Source organism: Rhinopithecus roxellana, chromosome 3 (assembly GCF_007565055.1).
Source record: "Rhinopithecus roxellana isolate Shanxi Qingling chromosome 3, ASM756505v1, whole genome shotgun sequence".
NCBI lineage: Eukaryota > Metazoa > Chordata > Mammalia > Primates > Cercopithecidae > Rhinopithecus > Rhinopithecus roxellana.
In genome coordinates, this window is record NC_044551.1 from 148,454,729 (window position 1) to 148,476,355 (window position 21,627).

Genomic DNA, 21,627 nt, shown 5'->3' on the forward strand with positions numbered 1-21,627 from the left:
CCAGGAAACAATAGCTTTCTTAGAAATCCTACCCAGTAGACTTCTGCTTACATCTCGTTAGCCAGAACTGAGCCCAGTGGTTTACCCCAAGAAGCAAGGAAGGGTATCTGGGGGAGGTAATTGTTCCTAACATTTACATTGCTACCCCAAACAAAATTGAGGTTCTATTAATAAGGATGAAGGTGCAAATGGATTATATTTAGTAGTGTTTGCCACAGAGGGAAAAAGAAAATATGAGCTTGTCTCCTTCAATTAAATGAGACAAACCATCTGAAGCATTTAGCACAATGTCTAGCTTACAGTGTGTGCTCAGAAAAAAAAAAAAAATGTTTACTACTGCTGCTGCTACCACAACTACTAGTACTGTTAATAAAATATATTATTGGCGGCCAGGCACGGTAGCTCACGCCTGTAATCCCAGCACTTTGGGAGGCCCAGGCGGGTGGATCACGAGGTCAGGAGTTGGAGACCAGCCTGGCCAATATAGTGAAACCCCGTCTCTACTGAAAATACAAAAATTAGCTGAGCATGGTGGCGGGCACCTGTAGTCCCAGCTACTCAGGAGGCTGAGGCAGGAGAATCACTTGAACCTGGGAGGTGGAGGTTACTGTGAGCCGAGATGGCACCATTGCATTCCAGCCTGGGCAACAAGAGTGAAACTCCGTCTCAAAATAAATAAAAAAATAAAATGTATTACTGATTTTTCACAGTCCCATTAATTCAACCAATATTATGCACTTTTACAATATTCAGTATTTAGGTGTTGGGGATCAATGAAATTCTTACCAGATCAATGAAATCCTTTCTTGATCCTTGCCTTCTAAGAGTTTACCATCTACGTAGACAAATACTCAATGAATTGAATGTGGTAAAAGCTTCAGCAGAGCAGCCTTGTACATTATTAGAAGTGGAAGGAACTTGAGAGAGCATGAGAAATGAATCCCTCATTTCACAGACGAGGAAAGAAGGAGCCACCAGGGAAGAGAAAGGACTGGCAGAGTTACCCAGCTCTCTGCAGACAGAACCAGGCCTCAAGCCAAAACCTCTTGATGCCCAAGTGGTTGCATTTCTGACTACACTGTCCTGTTTGATACAACTTGAAAAGATGAAGCTAGAGGAAGAGACTGGAATAATACACCCCTACTCTTTGGGCAGGTCGTCTTGCAGAAGCATAGCCCTTGGCCCCAGAGGAAATGCCACCCACGGTAGATTCCCTGAACTCCCAGGATTGTGGTGATGTGCGTGTGCCAGCATAAAAATGAGAGCCTGTCTGAGCGACAGACAGGAGAATTCCTCTGGGTCAAGACTTTTATTCACTCTGTGATTTATAATTAGCAATTTTGATTTTTCCAAGGATTGCATTAAATCAGCAAATGCTTCTTGCATAACTCCCCACCCACTGATTCACTATTGGATGACACGGGTCACTAAAATGTGGAAAAAGAATGAAAATTTGGAATCCTGGTGCATGACACAAGATCAGAGGAGGAAAAGAGCTATAAAATGTCATTCAGAAATATTTTAGAGATATTAAATGTAGTCTGTTCACTACAGTGACCACTATATTTTTTAAGTTAAAAAACACTGTATTCTGCTTGGCATCAAGCATAGCACAAGCTTTTTTAAAAAAAATGATGAAGTTAATGAAAATCAGACTGTCTGGCTGGCAGAAAAAAATAAAGTCACATCTGGAAACAGCTGCACTAGCAATTAAATAGCATTTAATGTGACTAATATCAAAAGGGTGGGTTGTTTTCCCCCTAGCATTAAGGATGCAAAATTTCAGCTTTCAAGCTACTCTATTATTTTTTGAGTCAGTGGGTGTTTAGAAGTCATTCTGATATTTATAAAGAAAAACCCCCAGTGAGTCATAGAAGGGGATTTGAGTCAGAGAGAAAAAAAAAAAATGAACAAGAGCTGCACAGTTTGAATTTTGAGAACCAGCATAAATTTTACAGTTTTTTCTCCCTAAGCATTACTGTTCAGTGTTTCAGTTCAATGAAATAAAGGCCTCTTGTTTCCCATACCAATCAAGTGACCTCCTGCCTCACTGTAATTAGTGGCAAACTTCAATATGCAAGCTAAAAGACCACCTAATTAAAAAGCGTAATTAATTTACATAGATCATTCAAAATGGCTAGATTAGATAGCTTATGGAGATAATGTAAAACTCTTTGAGCTGCTTTTATTGGCTTCTTTCCCTGCTGTTCCTCAGGTTCTGAATATTTTCATGGGAATGAGTTTATCAAAGTGGGAAGGGCTTGGAGGGTGATGGTTTTAGCTAATGACTGCTAAACATTTAAAGCTTTGCAATTATTTTTATCAATTACCCAAGTATAAAACAACAAAAAATGGCCTTATCTTCCTGCTTGGTGCTGAGTGGCCTAATGTTATTAGTGAATATTTATTAAGTGCCTGTTGAGTGCAAGATGCCACTCAAAACACACGGTTATTTTTCAGTTTGCTGATTAGAAATGACTCCTCTGGGCTAGACAGCAATTTGGTTCTTCTGATCACAATGAGATGGCTGCAGAGCCCAAGAAAGATAATGACGAAAGTTTTTTTTTTCCCCCTTTATTCATAATTGACACTGCCAAGAAATGTCCTATGTTATGTACTCTGCCTTCAGCATAAACAGGATTTGACTCTGGAGTTTGGCCAAGCTCCTGTGTGACAACCAAGTGAACTTTCCAATGGTGAGGGAGGAGACACACATAGACTGAAAATAAAGGGATGGAAAAAGATATTCCAGGCAAATGGAAGCCAAAAAAGAACAGAAGTAGCTATACATATATCAGACCAAATAGATTTCAAGATAAAAACTATAAAAAGAGACAATGAAGGTAATTATATGATAAAGAGGTCAATTCAGCAAGAAGATATAACAATTGTAAATATATATGCACTCAACACAGGAGAGCCCAGATATACAAAGTAAATATTAGAGCTAAAGAAAGAGATAGACTCCAATACAATAATAGCTGAAGATTTCAACACCCCACATTCAGCATTGAACAGACCATCCAGACAGAAAATGAGCAAAGAAACATCAGACGTAACTTACACTATAGACCAAATGGACCTTAAAATATTTATAGAAAATTTAACCCAACGGCTGCAGAATACACAGTCTTTTCTCCTCAGCACATGAATGATTCTCAAGGATAGACCATATGTTAGGCCACAAAACAAGTCTTAAAACATTCAAAAAAATTGAAATTATATCAAATATCTTCTCTGACCACAATAGAAAAAACTAAAAGTCCTTAACAAGAGGAATTTTGAAAATTATACAAACACATAGAAATTAAATAATATGCACCTTAATGACCAGTAGATCAATAAGGAAATTAAGGGGGAAATTTTTAAATTTCTTAAAACCTATGGGATAAAATAAAAGCAGTAAGAGGAAAGTTTATAGCTATAAGCACTTTCATCAAAAAAGTAGAAAGACTCCAAATAAACACCTAATGATGCATTGAAAGAACTAGAAAAGCAGGAGCAAACCAAAAATTAGTAGAGGAAAAGAAATAATAAAAATCAGAGCAGAAATAAATGAAATTGAAATGAAGAAAACAATACAAAAGCTCAAATGAAACAAAATGTTGGTTTTTTAAAAAGATAAACAAAATCAACAAACTTTTAGCCAGACCAACTAAGGAAAAAAGAAGACCTAAATAACTAAAACCAGAGATGAAGAAGGAAACGTTACAACTGATACTGCAGAAATTCAAATGATCACTAGAGGCTACTATGAACAACTATCTGCCAATACATTGAAAAATGTAGAAGAAATGAATAAATTATTAGTCACATACAACCTACCAAGATTGAAGCATGAAGAAATCCAAAATCTGTACAGACCAATAACAAGTATCCAGATCAAAGCCATGATAAAAAAAAGTCTCCTAGCAAAGGAAAGTCTGGGATCTGATGGCTTCACTGCTGAATTTTACCAAACATTTAAAGAAGAGGCAAATACCAATCCTATTCAAAGTATTGTGAAAAATAGAGGAGGGAATACTTACAAACTCATACTATGAGGGCAGTATTGCCTTGATACCAAAACCAGACAAAGATACATCCAAAAAAGAAAACTCTAGGCTAATATCCCTGATGAACATTGATGCAAAAATCCTCAGTAAAATACTAGCAAACCAAATTCAACAACACATTAAAAAGATCATTCACCAGGAGTGGTGGCTCATGCCTATAATCCCAGCACTCTGAGAAGCCGAGGCAGGCAGATCACTTGAGGCCAGGAGTTTGAAACCAGCCTGGCCAGCATGGTGAAACCCTGTTTCTACTAAAAATAAAACTAAAAAATTGGCTGGGCGTGGTGGTGTGCACCTGGATTCCCAGCTACTCAGGAGGCTGAGGCACGAGAATTGCTTAAACCCAGGAGGCAGAGGTTGCAGTGAGCTGAGATTGCACCACTGCACTCCAGCCTGGGTGACACAGTGAGACTCTGTCTCAAAATAAGTAAATTAAATAAATTAGTAAATAAATAGAAAAGATAATTCATCACAACCAAATGGGATTTATCCTAGGGATGCAAGGATGGTTCAACATGCAAATCAATCAGTGGGATACATCATATCAACATTATGAAGAACAAAAACCATATACTCATTTTAATTGATGCTGAAAAAGTATTTGATAAAATTCAACATCCCTTCATGATAAACACCTTCAAAAAACTGGGTATAGAAGGAACATACCTTAACACAGTAAAAGCCACATACAACAGACCCACAGCTAATATCATACTGAAAGAGGAAAACTGAAAGCCTTTCTTGTAAGATCTGGAACATGCCAAGGATGCCTACTTTTACAACTGTTATTCGACATAGCACTGGAAGTCCTAGGTGGAGCAATCAGACAAGACAAAGAAATAAGAGCATCCGAACTGGAAAGGAAGAAGTCAGATAGTATGATTTTATATTTGGAGAAACCTAAAGACTCCACCAAAAACTTTTAGAACTGATAAACAAATTCAGTAAAGTTGCAGCTACAAAATCAACATACAAAAATCAGCAGCATTTCTATATTTCCACAGTGAACAATCTGATAATGAAACCAAGAAAGTAATTCCATTTACAATAGGTACAAAAGAAGTGAAAGATCTCTACAGTGAAAATTATAAAACATTGATGAAAGAAATTAAAGTGAACCTAATCCATGTTCGTGGATTGGAAGAATTAATATTGTTTAAATGTCCATACTACCCAAAGCAATCTACAGATTCAATGCAATCTCTTTCAAATTACCAATAACATTCTTCACAGATACAGAAAAAACAATCCTAAAATTTATATGGGACCACAAAAGACCAAGAATAGCCAAAGCTATCCTGAGCCAAAGGAACAAAACTGGAAGAATCACATCACCTGACTTCAAATTATACTAGAGAGTTATATTAACCAAAACAGTATGGTACTGGCATAAAAACAGGTCCATAGACCAATGTATCAGAATAGAGAACTCAGAAACAAATCCATACACCTATGGTGAACTCATTTTTGGGAAAGGTGCCAAGAGCATACACTGGGGAAAGAATAGTCTCTTCAATAAATGGATATCCGTTTGCAGAAAAATTAAACTAGACCTGTACGTCTCACCACATACAAAAATGAAATAAAAATGGATTAAAGAGTTAAATCTGGCCAGGCGCTGTGGCTCATGCCTGTAATCCCAGTACTTTGGGAGGCTGAGGTGGGCAGATCACCTGAGGTCGGGAGTTCAAGATCAGCCTGACCAACATGGAGAAACTCTGTCTCTACTAAAAATACAAAATTAGCCAGGTGTGGTGGCACATGCCTGTAATCCTAGCTATTCGGGAGGCTGAGGCAGGAGAATTGCTTGAACCCGGGAGGTGGAGGTTGCAGTTAGCGAGATTGAACCATTGCACTCCAGCCTGGGCAACTAGAGCAAAACTCTGTCTCAAAACCAACAAACAAAGACTTAAATCTAAGACCTCAAACCCGAAACTACTACAAGAAAACACTGGGGAAAACCTCCAGGGCATGGCACAGAGTAAAGATTTCTTGAGTAATATACCACAGGCACAGGCAACTAAAGCAAAAATGGACAAATGAGATCACATCAAGTTAAAAAGCTTCTGCACAGCAAAGGATACAACCAACAAAGGCAGGGGACAACCCATAGAATGGGAGAAAACATTTGGAAACTACCCATCTGACAAGGGATTAATAAGCAGAATATGTGGAACTCAACTCTATAGGGAAAAGTCTAATAATCTGATTTTAAAAATGGGCAAAAGATTCAAATAGACATTTCTCAAAAGAAGACAAACAAATGGCAAACAGGCATATGAAAAGCTGATTGACATTACTGATCATCAGAGAGATGCAAATCAAAACTGTAATGAAGTATCATCTCACCCTAGTTAATATGGCTTTTATCCAAAAGACAGGCAATAACAAATGCTGGCTAGGATGTGGAGAAATGGGAATCCTTGTATGTTGGTGGCAATGTAAATTAGTGTGGGGAACAGTTTGGAGGTTCCTCAAAAAACTAAAAATAGAACTATGATATGATCCAACAATCCCACTGCTAGGTGTATATCCCAAAGAAAGAAAATCAGTATATCAAAGAGATATCTGCATGCCCATGTTTATTGCAGCACTGTTTACAATAGCCAAGATTTGGAAGCCACCTAAGTGTCCGTCAACAGATGAATGAATAAAGAAAATATGATACAAGTACACAATAGAGTATTATTCAGTCACCAAAAAAAAAAAAAAAAAAAAAAGGGGGATCCTGTTATTTGCAACAACATGGATGGAAAATGGAGGTCATTATGTTAAGTCAAATAAGCCAGGCACAGAAAGACAAATTTTGCATGTTTTCATTTATTTGTGGGAGCTAACAAAACCACTGAACTCAAGGAGAGTAGAAGACTGGTTACCAGAGGCTGGGAAGTGTAGTGGGGGATGGGGGCAAGTGGGGATGTTAATAGTACAAAAATATAGTTAGATAGAATGAATAAGATCTAGTGTTTTATAGCACCATAGACTGACTACAGTCAATAATAATTTATTGTATATTTTAAAATAACTAAAAGAGTATAATTGGATTGTTTGTAACACAAAGAAAGGATAAATGCTTGTGGTGATGGATACCCCATTTATCCTGATATGATTGTTATGTTTTGTTGGCCTGTATCAAAATATCTCATGTACCCCATAAATGTATACATCTACCATGTACTCACAATTTTTAATAATCATAAAGTAAAAGAGCTGTAGAAACAAATGATTTCATAGCAACGTGAGATGAAGAAAAACAAAGTTGGATTCATACCCCATATTTAGGATAACTTCCAAATCGATTAAAGGTTTCAATTTTAAAAATGAGGAAACTGGCCAAGCGCGGTGGCTCACACCTGTAATCCCAGCACTTTGGGAGGCTGAGGCAGGCGGATCACAGACCATCCTGGCTAACACGGTGAAACCCCGTCTGTACTAAAAATACAAAAAATTAGCTGGGCGTGGTGGCGGGCGCCTGTAGTCCCAGCTACTAGGGAGGCTGAGGCAGGAGAATGGTGTGAACCCGGGAGGCTGAGTTTGCAGTGAGCCGAGATCACGCCACTGCACCTCCAGCCTGGGCGGCAGAGCAAGACTTCATCTCAAAAAAAAAAAAAAAAAAAAAAAATGAGGAAACCACAGATGATCTTGATAAAGATCTATTGATCTATTGATAAACTATGCTACATAATACCATAAGAAAAATCAAAAGAAAGCTCAAAGTGAGGGAAAAAATATTTGTAACTCATTTGTACTTTTTCTATAGTTTATGGATTTCAGCAAATCAATAAGGATAAGATCAAGCACCAAGTAGAAAAATGATCAGGTAGTTTACAAAAAAGGAAATACTAGTGGTTCTTAAATGCTAGTGAGAAATTTAGTCTGGGAGGTGGCCAGAGGTTTGGTTGTGTGGGCCTTGTACATGGAAGGGAGGGGTTAGAGTTGATCAAGTGTGATGGGAAGACAGAAGTTTTGCCCAGGGGAGTGACATAATTGGACTTCCATTCCCACTGCTGTGCTGGGAGTAGCATGGAGAGGCGCAAGGACAGAGGTGGGGACGAGAGGAGGAGGCTATTCAGCTGTTGCAGTAATCCAGGTACCCAATATAGTGGCTTGAACCTGTGACCGTGAAGGTGGGGAGATCTCGGGATATATTTTGAAAATAAAGTCAAGAAGGTTTGCATTGAATTTTATGTCTGGGTGGTAACAAGGGATGATTTGAGGGTGACTTTAATCCTTTTGAGTGGAGCAGCTGGGTTTACGCTTGAGAATCTATTGTATTCTGAGCAGAAAACAGATATGGTCCTTCCCTCAGAGAAGTCATTTTGAAATGGGAGAGACAAACATAAGCAAACAGACACTTAACTCAATAATAACCCTGGGAGAGGGCTATGGGGGTAATAGCAGGGTCCTGGGATGGAAGGGAACCCCAGAGAGGAAAGGGCCTGGTGGGAGAAAGATGAGAAAGGCCTTGCCTGGAAGGCGAGATTTAAACTGAGGTCTGAAAGCCCAGAAGAAGCCTGCTATGTGAAGAATAGGGGAAGAGTGTTGACAGGAAAGGGAGCAGCATGTGTAAGGGCCTTGAATCAGAGGAAAAATTATTTTATGAATTTTCAGGAGGCTAAGGTGGCTGATGTATATCCTACCAACCAGAAGTAGAGGTAGAGAGATAAACAGGGGTCAGATGAGGCCGGTGCTTGTGAGCTTAGACTGAGTAGTATTTGTGTGTCTGTGTGTGTGTGTGCATGCGCACACACATGTTTATTTTCTAACAGCAATAAGATTTAAAGCTTTGTGGTGCTATGTCACCTGGCCTTGAAATTCTGGAAGCAAAGAGAACAGGCATAGTATTCTGCCAAGATGTGGCCTGAACAGATTTGATGCTGCCTACTTCTTTATTCCACCACTACCCCCTTTTTCTTTTTCTAAAGTTGAGTCCTCGATCTTTTCCTGCGATGAACACATTTCCCTTTCTCCAGATCCTGTGGTGCCACAGAAAGAGAGAACTTGGACTTCTTTGACAGTCCCGATCTACAAGTGTTTGTGGGACGCCCTTTCCCAGCAGCTTATGCCTGTTTCTTTCTCACTTGAAGGTCTGCCTACTTTGCACCATCCTCTCATGTGAGGAGGTGATGTTTGATGGCTGTGGATAGATGAGAATGAATGACAACAAAAATATTATGGTGTGGTAACCTGGAAGTGGCTTGAGAGCCTGTGTGCAGTTGCTATATGGGACAGCCATTCCTCCCTTTACCACAGCCATGCACCAAATTTCAGAAGGGGGAAAAAGAACATCTTAATTGTGAGCTGATGAGCTGATCAATATTCTCAATTTATCTCTTTAGTTCCAGGCCCCAAATTGAAAACAGTCTCCCAGATTCTCACAGTCGAGAATCTCAAAGGGCTGCGGCTGTGGCACGTCCCTGCCCCACAAGGAGCAGTCACTTCGTGCCAAGTAGCACCTCCCAGGTTTCCGGGCACCTGCCCAGGATAGTAGGGTGCTTGCGCTGCTTGGCCACTTACAGACTTGAGAGAGCTGCTTGTAGGGTCATTGGCATCAGGCCTGGTTGGAACTTTATGCTCTGTGGACCTCCCCATACGTCTATTCTGGTTTAGAACAGGGTTCCAGGGGCCAATCCTCTTGTTTCTATAAGAACTGTAGTCAAATACAACTTGTCAGCAAGGATATGGGAAATGTGTCCATGAATGGGTGGGAATGGGAAGGGTTAGTAAGAAACACAGCAGCAGCTATCATTGACACAGCACTGCAAGTGCTCCACAGGAAGACTCACCTCAACCTCAGGAGGCAGGTACTATGATTATCCCCTTTTCACTGATCATTTAGGGAAGCTCTGCAAGTAGGGATTCTTCTAATAAGTGTCACTGCATTTAGTGTTTGATAGAAATTTCATAGTAATCCTGGCAGTTTTTATGACACTAATCAGGTTAATCCAGGAGAGTGAAAACAGATCTGGGGGTTGGGAGACCCAAGCCCCAGTTTTGATTTCTTTTAGTTGTTGTGCCACCTTGGTCCCTCGGGACCTCTGTGTCTCATCTTTAAAGATGCAAATGTTAGGCAATAATTCCCAAGGACTCTTCTGGCACGGATGGTATAAGACCCTTCACTTCAGCATCCTCTATTTTATCTGCATCAGATTTCAGCCCAGTCCCCTGTCCAAAAATGGAGTCCCTCATCACCAATGACTAACAAGGCAGTCTCTGCATTGGGCTCACTTTCCAGGGCTTAGCCTTGAGCACAGAGCTGGAGAGAGAGAACCCACATTCATCTGCAAAAGCCACACTGGGCTCTTTACAACAGGGCCATTTTAACATCGCACTGTCAGGCAGTTGTCCACTCTCATTCTGGACTGCTCTACACACATGGAATTGGCCAGGTTGACCCCATCCTGAATGGGTGGCATAAATTTCAATAATAATAAACTCTTCTTGATAATTCAGATTGCTTACTAAGATTAGTTTGAATTGGGAAATTTGATTCCCAACTGCTACTGAACAACTAGACCATTCATTCATTCTCCCTTTTATTCATTCATTCAACAAAACTTTTTTTGCGCATTATTATGCATCAGAAACTGTACAAAGCTCTAGGGATACTAAGATATGAAGACAAAGGTTCAACCATTATGGGGCTTGCATTCTGCTCAGGGAAAGAAGTAATAAACAAATAAGCACATAGCACACTTTTCAGATAGTGATGAGTGCTGTGGTGAAAAAAATAAAGCAAGATAAAGGATGACGAATTATGGATCTACTTGACTATTTGGGGGGACTCTTTTAAGTTTGGAGAGGAGATGTCAGGAAGGTCATCTCTACAAAGATAAAATTTTACAGAGACCTGAATAAAGACAGAGCTCTAACCATGTGGAAGTCCAGAGATACGTACTTCAGGAAGAAGGAACAAACCAGAAGGTACCATGGCCAGAGGTTGGAATGAGAATGGCAAGTCTGAGAAAAAGCAAAAGGCTAGTGTGTGTGTATACTGGTAGCAGCCTTCTATCTGAGCAGGGAAGGCCTTCCTTCATAATCTGACTTGGCTGCACGTTGGAAATTAGAAGTGTAGGATGCAGAAGAGGAATCTCACATGCTGGAACTTTTAAAGATAACAACATATGTGGCAAAACAGCCCAAGCCTACCCTAATATTTACAGGACCTGGAGCAAGAGTACAAACAGAGGCCCACATACTGTATGTCCAAATATTTAAAAATTATAAATTAAGCTAACAAACTGTTCCATGAAATATATCCTGTCTTCTTAACAACTATATCTTCATAACAACCTAGAAGTTCAAGTTCGAATTTATAATGTTTGGAGTCCCAGCCCCCAGCTCCAGGTTTGCACCTTCTCTTCCTGCCCACCAGCTGCATCCAGGGCACCAAGAGGCCTCCCACATGCACAAGTGGTCAGCCCAGCCCAGTTGTCCGAGCTCCACCCACATCTCATTACAAGCAGCTGCCTCTTGAGCCTGGGAGTGTGCACATGGCAGATGGGCAGATGCGGGAGAGACCCACAGAAGCTCTGGAAGTAGAAGCAGGACTGTTGGGCAAGGAATTCTAGGGCCCCAGGTAGTCTAGAGGGGGAAGAGCAGGCTCTTGATGGGTTGCAGCTGGAGATGGTCCAAATGGGGCTGTTTAAAGCCAAGGTCCAGGGCAGGCAGCTCCTTCTCATCCTGTATAAGGGATACCTCAACTGAACTACTACTGCAGGTTGTTCCTGGAAAGTGAATATTGTGAATATTAAAGCAATCATCCTCCATGCAGAGACAAGCTAAGACCCAGGGAATGAAGGCTGAGGTCAAGGTGCTGGAGAAGTTGAGCTTAACCTTCCAGGCAAGAGTAAGGAAGAGCTGATAGAGATCTTGGACTTTGTAAGCTGGGAAGGTTACATGTTTCTTGTATTTTCTACGTTTATGCTCTTCTTCGTCTTCTCTACATCTGTGTATATTAAACCCTTTGAAAACTCCATGCAGTCTTGGCTAAGGGAAACCCAGGAAAAGGTTTTGATCTTTACTTCAGCCAAAATATTTAAGAGGGCAGCAGCACCTGGGTGCCAGCAGCAACTTACGTGAAAGAATCCAAAGAAGGAGGTGAAGCCTGTGATTCAGGAGTGTCTGCCAACCCTTGTACCTCCACACACACACGCCTGAAAATTTTCTTTCAAGCACTAACCTTGGAAGTTCTGAGTGAGAAAAAGAACCCCTTAATCCACAAAGACTGCTAGAGACTCTAGTGTCTGTTCTGTCTTTCTGTCTCTCAATAATATAACTCTCTGTTATCACATGGAATACAACCATCTAGTATAAAAATATGATTTCCCAGCCTTCTCTGTAGCTGGGTGTGGTTATTTGACCAAGTTCTTGACAATGGGATTGTGAAGTGATGTGTGCATCTTTAGGGTTGTGCTTTTAAAGGAATGAGGATACTCTTGTCTTCCTCTTTTCCCTTCCTGCTGGCTAGAATACGCCATGGTGGTGAGCCATCCTAGATAACATGGACAAGGGGGACATCCTAGCAGATAGGAACAAGATAGAAGGGGCTGGGTCTCTGACACCATAGACCAACCATGACAGTCCTGGAGTTCTTACCTTTAGGGAACTATCTTGTTTAAGCCACTGTTGGTTTTTGTTACTGCTGCTGTTGTTTCTTTTATAGCCACTAAACTCTTATCCCAACAAATACAGTAATTTTACCACCCCTTGGAGGGAATGCATTCCACACGTTTAATTTCCCCTGTATAAAGGACTTTTTAAATGCTTTAAACGAAGGTTGTAGTTTGTCTCCTAATCTATATTTACACTCTCGTCACCGTACTGAATTGTATGGATTTTTGTTGCCTTCCTGAATTGTATAGATTTTGATCATGTCACACCACAGCACATCTTCCTATGTGGAAATCCTTTGAGTTTTAGCCTGACCTCATAGAGAACAACTCTGCCTTTCCTAAAATTCAATGATTTCAATTTTATTATCTGCTCTCAGTTAAATGGTACCATGGACTATTGTCTTTGGGCTGGGAACCTGGCCCAGAACCTACAAATGTTGATTGAATTTAATTAACTTGAATTGAACTTCAAAAAGCATTTTCTCTTCAGAGAGATAGCATGAACTAAGCATAAACTAAGTCCAGGGTTTCATTCTATCCCAAGTAGACAACATGAAGGCATGGAGGGAAGTAGGGCTTAAAGTGAATTCCTCTACAGGAACATGCTTCCCCTTATGGCCCCAGCTCACCTCAATTTCCCGACCACTCCCTATGCACCCTTCACGTCTCAGCTTAGACATCACTTCCCAAACTCCTAGACTAGGTTTATTTCCTCTGAGTTATTATCTCAAAGCCTCTGGGACTTGCTTTTTATTATGTATATCATACTTGTGTTTACTTCTCTGCTGGCTATTTTTGTCAACTATAAAAGCATGACTATACCTATTGTATCCACAGGCCCTAGCTCAGTGCTTGGCTCACAGCCAGTGCTCAGTAACAATTTAGAGCCAGGTGTGGTGGTGAGTAACTGTAGTCCTTGCTACTCAGGACACTGAGGTGGGAGGATCCCGTGTACTCAGGAGCTCAAGGCTAGCCTGGACAAGATAGCGAGACCCCTGTCTCTAAAAAAACAGTCAATGGATGAATAGATAATCAATGAATGGCATTATCCTCAGCTCTTCAATCTCATACCCCACATTTAGAAGCACATCCTAGGCTTCCTAGGAAATATTTCTAGATTCCAACCACTTATCGCCTCCTCCACCACTCTCATTCTGTTCCAAGCAGTCATCATTTTCCCCTTGGATTATTGCATTAGGCTACCACCTGGCCCCTCTGCCTCCACTTTCCACCTTCCATCCCTCTTCTGGCAAACACACTTCATTTTTTTCAGTACAAGTATTGGAGAAGAGTGAAGATGGGGCCAAGTCATAAATGACGGCCATATTGAAGATAGCATTTTTGTCCCCTCCCAGATCAGGAAAATCGTGGAGCCTTGTCTCTCATGTTTTAACCAGCTCAAGTAAAAATTATAGCACTCAATTTTTATTTAGGTAGGTATGGCCATGTGACTAAATTCTGTTCCATGCATTGTGAGAGGAAGTAATAGAAGCATTTTTGAGCCATGCCCTTAAAAGAAAGGAATGAGCCTTCCTCTTCATCTCCATTTCCAGTTACCCAAAATGTAGAGGTGATGGCAGGAGCTGGAGCAGCCATCTTAGGCTACAAGATGGAAAAATGTGTTAAGGAAGACAGAAAACAAAAAAGAAGGCTGGGCTGGGCATGGGGGCCAAGCCTATATTCCCAGCTACCAGAGAGACTGAGGCAGGAGGATCACCTCAGCCCAAGGCTGCAGTACTCTATGATCATGCCTGTGAATAGCCACTGTCAATACACACACACACACACACACACACACACACACACACACGGAAGAAGAAGGCTAGGTTCCCAGTCTTTTAGATCTGCCTGCCATATTGGCCTTGGCATGTTTTTCATGGGCTGTTATGTGAGAGATAAGTAAAATTCTATGTGTTCTAAGCCACTCTAATCTGGGGTCTCTGTTACAGCAGCCTGTGTATCCTAACTAATACATATTCCCTTCCCTACCATAGCTGCTTCCTAGAGTGTGAAAAAAAAATTGTGCTAGGAAAATGTATATGTAAAAGTCCATCTCCTTTTTAATGGGTGACTTGGAGACCTCTCAAAAATTAAGGGAGAGTAGAGTAAATCCTTGTTATAAAGCAGTTGGGAAAGAGCTATCTCCTACACAGAAAAGGCTCTCTGGTTCCATATGTTAGCAACTTAGGAAAGCACAGGAGGGTGAAGAAGGCAGCCCTGCTACTGGCTTTCAGGCCCTAATGTGTGAAATGCCTTTGGGGAGTGAATGAGAGAATTAGTTTAAGGTCTGGATTTGGGGGCTTTAGTAGGCTTAAGACAGACTTTAATCACCCTTCACTCTCTGTGGTCCCAGCGACTGAATTTTAATCACATTCACTTGCACCTCCACCCAGGGTTAGGTCTGTTTATTTATGACCCACCACTGTATGAGGCTGATCTCTTCAGCCAGAGTGCTGACTGCCCAGGGCCTGCCTCTAGGAGCAAGAGCTGCCCATCAACAAAGCAGGTTTCCTGACAATTCTCTGCAACATGAAAACATGTAATATAGGTTTGGATTAATATCAACCTATATTTTGGTCAGATGGAAGATATGAAATTGTTATAAATTTGTTAGACTGCATGCATCTTCTAGCCAGTTGTTTTCTTGGAACTTACTGGTTTGACAATTTCTTTTTGATTCTTCACCCAACTGTTCCCTAGATTCAGACTTATTGGTAGAACTCCTCTGGAGATTTGCATTATTTCTTCTCTGAAGATGATAATCATAAATTGTCACCCAAATATCACTCTTTTATAACCTGGGGCCCATCAACAGCTCAAGAGGGGTTTGAACGCCCCAAAGTTTTTGGTAAATAAATGCATTTTAATGGGAGATGGGCCATAGCTTTCACACCCCCCAAAAAAACGTTTCTTAAAAATATGCAAGAGTTTCCATCAGCACTGGTGAGGCTGATTAGGGAACCAGTATTTGGATAACAGTAACCCCCAAATCCTTCTGTCTCAAGTCTCCCACCACCACTAGGCAGATATGGAAAAGTCACTTATCTAGGCAATGTGCCTCTCCTTGCAGTCCTTTTACAAAAATGGGAACATTCCATGAAGGATATTACATTAACTCTTAACACCTAAGAAAGTTCATTCAAGTTACTTTCTTCCTTGAGATCTCAGGTTTCTGGGTGAGAAGAAAATACATACTGAGAAGGTAAGAGAGGGTGAGAGCTCACCAAAACAAACCGAGCTTCTTCCTGGGTTATCTTTGCCTCCTACAGGTACAAATCCTGATGGCCACAGTCTACTGTAGTGGAAAAAAATTCAATGCAGGCCATTGTGAGCTCTACCAGACCAAGCGTCTGTCCCTCTGTTCATCTCTCACCCCCTCAGTGCCCAACATGCAGTAGATGCTCAGCAAATGTTGGTTGGATGATCAAAGGAAAGTGTGTCAACTGCCTCATTGGTCACCTTGTGTAAATAATGTAAATTTCCTTGTTCCATTGAGAATGGGTCTAAATGATGAAACTGAGTCAAGAAGAGGGCTAACAACCTAATTAGAAATAAATACTGAGGTATCACCACCCCTGGACATTGGGAGCATGTACATATATACACCGTGATGCAGAGAAGGCATTCATAGGTCGTCCTGGACCTAATAAACCGGAAAGGACAGAGGTACCCGTTTAAGAACCTTTGGAATAATTTATTTTAGACTTAAAAAAAAATGTAAAAACAGAGCTGTTGCCTTTTCAGTACTTTAATAAAGTTTGGAAAGACACTTGGAGAGAATGAGAACCCCAGAGGCCCTTCCACGCCAGGACTCCCAGACGCCGTGTCCGCAGGAGCCGACCCGGGGTTTTGGGGTGCCGTGGTGGCACCCCTGTCTCTGAGCACCTGTTTTTGTGACACCCTTTTCCCGATTGAGCTCGCATCTACCCGGGAGGACTTCCACCTGCTCCAGAAGTTTCCTGGAGTGTCCCTTGGCACCAGGGGCCCCTCCCTCGGGCCGGCTTCTCCAGTGTCTAGGGGCCTAGCAGTTGCTTGTGCCAACCCGGCGACCCAGCCGAGGCGGAGCGGGCCGGGCTGGCGGGGCTCCCTCGCAGCCGCGGCCGCCTGTGTCCCCTGCCCGGTCCTACCGCGCGGGAGGCGCGGGGAGGAGGCCACGCTGCAGGCGCCGCGCCCTCTGGGGGCCGGGCGGGGCGGGCCCGAGTGCCCTCTGGGACGGCGGCACCTCCGGACGGCTGGAAGGCGACGCGGCGGCCACTTCGGGCGGGTGGGCCCGGCCTGCAGAGGAGTTGGGCTATTTTGTAACTGCACCATCCACCCAAGCCTCATTACCACCTCTTAATGAGACCCCTTTACTCCGTGACGTGCAACCGCTCCATCTCATTAAGGAAATCGCTCTTCAATGCTGATTATTTTATTTGCAGCCATAATTATATTTCTTTCGGCTAAATCACGGTTTAATCGAGCCCACATGGAGGGCAGCAGCACTAATTACGGCGGGGGATGCGGCGGCGGCGGCGCGGGCCGGCTGGGGGGTGCGGTAGGGGGTGCCCGGGCGGCGGGCGCGGCGGAGGGGCCGGGGCCGGGGAGGGACGCGGGCGGGGGGCGGGGGCCGGACTCAAACACAACAACTTATTACTTCTAATTCCCCAACTGTCACCAAATCACCTGCACGAAACAAGAATCTAATTTGTTAAGCTGGCATGTCTGCAGATGGAAGATCGATCTTCTCTGTAGATTTCTCTAATTGAGTGAATATAGACGCCCGGAATTAGCCGCACTCGGGCTGCGGGGAGGAGACTAGGGTCTGGGAAGAGGGAGAGAAAAAAGAGGGGGAGGAAGGGAGAAGACATAAGAGAGGGAGGGAAGGAGAAAAAGGGGAGACAGAAAGAGAAAGGAGAGAAAAGGGGAAAGAGAGACGGGCGGGAGGACGGATGGAAAAGAGAATGAGAGGAACGAGTGGAGGACGGAAAGGGAGAAAAAGAGAAAGGAGGAAGGAGGAAAAGGAGCAAAGAGAGAAAAGGAAGAGAGAATAAAGAGAAGGGGGAAAGGGAGAGAAAGGGAAGAGGGAAAGGGAAGAGTAAGGGCATGAGATGCAAGGAGGAAAAGATAAGGAGATGAAATCCTATTTGAGGAAGGCTCTTCACCCATAGACTCAACCTCCCTCCCTCACACCACCCCCCGAAGCGTAGAGTCGCTAGAGCGGCCGAGCTCCGGCGTCTGTCGCAAACCTGGCACTAACTGCGTGCGAAAAGAAAAAGGTTGGGACGTAGGAGCCGGGCGGGGAGCGAGCGGGGAGTGGGAGAGCGCTGGCGGCTCGAAGAAATGGCTTACAGAATTACATTTGTTTTTCTTGTGATTTTATTAAAAGTCACTCCATCTCCAGAATGCGTGAAAATATCTACTTTCCACTCAGATACACCGCATTAACTTGTTGGAGGCGAATTTGTTTGTTTGTCTATTTTATTTATTTGCTAGATAAGATTGATGCAGTCTTATTAGCGCTATATCTAGTTATAGAAAGAGATAAGGATGAGATGTTTTTCTTTTTATTCCAATTACTAGCCTTGTCACCTAACTGAATAACTGATATATGATTATTTATCCTGAGTAAATAGAAATCAGAAAAGCAACGAACTTAACACATGCAAACAAAATCTCCATGTCACTTATTATATTCCGTGTGGCTAATTGGGGTCATTAAAATTACCGAGCGAAAGGAAAAAAAAAAAAAGAGAGAGAGAGAGAAGCAAGATGCGCAGTCAGGGGGCGGATACTAATCCGTCATTGTTTTGTGTCGAGCTTTCTGCGTGGAGAGCCGTGGGAGCCAGTAGTTAGAAGGGAAAGATGAGAGAAAAAACAAGCAAGGGATCGGCCCTTGCGCCCAGGAAAAGTCAGGCGGGTGGACTGCCTAGTTGAAGTTTGCAAACTCGAATGTGTGGGAAACTGTTTACTGCAGAAAAGAAAAAAAATGTGTATGTCGAGCTCGTGTATTGCCAAAGGCTTCTGGGTGGGATAGGAAATGAGACTCTTTGGGGCAGGTTTCTGCCCCTCCGCAGCGCCTGGCACGCCCCCTCCATGTGGGTGAACAAGCAATGAACACGCACTGCTCGCACAAGCACACACAAGTACACGTGTCATGCACACGCAGCCTGCCCCCGGCGCTTAAAAGAAAGCAAGCCCCGAGTGTGGATCCGGAACGCTGCTTGGCATTTGGCTCCGAGGCTGGGGATCCTGGGTCCTGTAGGCAGAATTGTTGCAGCCACAAGACCCCCTCAGCGACATCAATCGGACAACTGGCAGAAAGCCTCCTGGAGTCCATGTGCCCCCAGCCCTGGGAGGCCAGGAAGATGCACATTTGGGCCGGGCCCAGGCCTGTTTGAGAGGGATTAAAGACGCTTCTCTTTGCCCTCCAGAGCCCTCTCCCGAAGGCGAGCGGAAGACCCTTTCGCAGTGGCCGGGCAGGGGCACTCAGACAAGAATCCTCTTCGGCTGTGGTCTCTATTGCTGGGAACCTCAGGAGAGTTCTTTTATGCAGAGAAGCATGGAAATGCCTTTTACTCCTTCACAGAGACTTGGCCGCCCTCCCAGATCTCCTTCCTACTCGTCATCCCACCCTCGAAATGAATCCCCCAAAATAAGCCATACACCAAGCAGTCTCAAACTCCAGAGTGGCCAGATGCAGACCACCAACCCCAGTCTGGGACAGGGTCAGGTGGGGAGAATGGAGGCTGGGGGGAGTGTAGGTTCTGGTACCCAGGGCAGGATGTGCGGGAAAAGTGGTCACCATTGTTCTGAGCACAGTGGACTTGAGAGAGTTCTTATTTTCCTCTAGTATGGGTCCCCAACCTTTATTCTTTTCCATTTCTGAGGTAGGCCTGAGGAACATCTGATTTGCCACTGCGTTTGGATTATCACATATCTGGAAAAGTAAACAGGAGTGTGCAAGTCACTTGATTTGTTTTCTGTAAGCAAATAATACCCAAAAGCATGGCTGTAATTTACCACGAATTAAAATTGATTCTTTTCATCAGGCAAGAAAATAGGAAAATGTGAGATCGTTAATTATTGAGGGAGGAGCTCCTCATTAAAGGGAACAATGTTACAATTCAGCATTTAATAGCAGGAATGTGAATAATAACGCGCCATATTTCAGCCCACTGTCTACAAAGAAAAGAGAGCAGTTTACAAACAACTCAAGCAGCCGAAAGTTACATTTAATAAACCTCCGAGGTTTTTGTAAGTGGAAAAACAATTAGGGCTCTGGGCATACTACCCAATTCTTCCAACAACACCCGGCATATATTTTTATTCTGTCTGTTTCTGTGTCTACAAAGGATTCACAATGAATGCAGAAATACGATTAGAGAGAAAATCAGAATTACAAATCTAATCAACACAAATTCCTCTGGAAGGCACTAGCTGCCCGGGTCTCCCATCCCACCCCACTTGCCAGTCTAGACATACATTTCTAAGTCTTGATCTGGAACTGGACAGCAAAGCAGGAGTAAAGACACTGATTTGATAGTTACTGTGCTTGTAATTTACGTTATCAGTCATCAAGTTTTTTTTTTTTTCTTTTCTTAAATCTCCCAGCAAGCCGACTTTCCTCGCAGCCACAGAGTTCTCTGGCTCGTTCTGGGCGCGCAGGGCGGCTGGAGTCAGGAGCCGATTGCCTGACCTGTGAACGCTCTTTGTGCTTCGTTAGAAAAGAGAAGGGGGGAAAAGGAGAAAGAAAAAAATGATTTCCCTGTGCATCGTCCCTTGGCAGGATCTTGTACAAAATTCAATATCTATTTTTTATGAGAAGTAAACTGTCTAAATAAATTTTATTAAGGGCAACCAATATATTTTCTGGTAGTTCCCTTTGTTCCACTTCTACGTGTGTGTAACAATCTAAAACCTATTTATTGAGGAAAAATCACTGGATCCGTCATAGAAAATCCTTTTACTTTGCTTTGAAGTGATTTCTGAAGACATTCTTGTCATTCCGAAGATTTGGGGGCCATTGCGCTAAAGCCTCGCCTTGTTAGGGACTTCAGTTCCCATGATCATGTGGGAAATGCCTTAAATTATCAACAGCAATGGGCCTGACCGGCACTTTCCCGGCTGCCCCAGGAACGTGGGAAGATGACGGGGAATAAAACTCTGGTAAATACATCTCAGGCGCTACCCAGGTGGATTCAGACATTGGCCAAAACGAGCTGCCGAGAGGGAACCGGGTGCAGGGGGGAGCTTTTTACATCCAAACCATTGTCGTTTTCCTCGCTCTGCCTGCTGTCCACCGGCAGCTGGCTCCAACTCCAGCCTGCGCCCTCCCGGCTTCGACGCCCCACACCGCCCCCCTCCCACTCTCAAATTTCCTTTTTTTTCTTCCTCCCCTTTCCTTTTTCCTTTCCCCCCCTCTCTGAGATGCTTATGCTCTGAAGTCTTGGAAGAAATGATTTAGTTTGTTTATACTGCTATAAAAATCAAGACCAATAGAAAAGTCATAAAATGAAGCGGGCTATCAATCACGCCGCAACATTGTTATTCAGCGGTTACTAACAGAGATGGATAATCCTTTGATTTCGTCCCATTGTTATTACTCTGATGTGTCTTCACATTAACTATTACACATTTATTTATCGACCTGAAAGATACAACAAAACAGAATATACGAGCGAGTGCGTGTGGGAGGACGCTGCACAGCCGGCGCTGTTCCGGGGGCGACTGTGGGATGGGGACACTAGTGCTTGTGTTCACGCACGTGGAGACGCACGGCCCCGCGCCCTTATCCTTGTCTTCCCAGGTCGCGGCCTTTTCTCCCTCCCTCCAGACACGGTGTGGAGCCAGGTTGTGCGGACCAGGCGGACCTGCCTATTTATGCGAGCAGGGTTCTGGGGCCAGGCCTCCCTGTCTCTTCCTTAGCCACTTTTCCCCCACTTCTGCCCCCTGTGTTCCAGTGTGGACACCCTGCA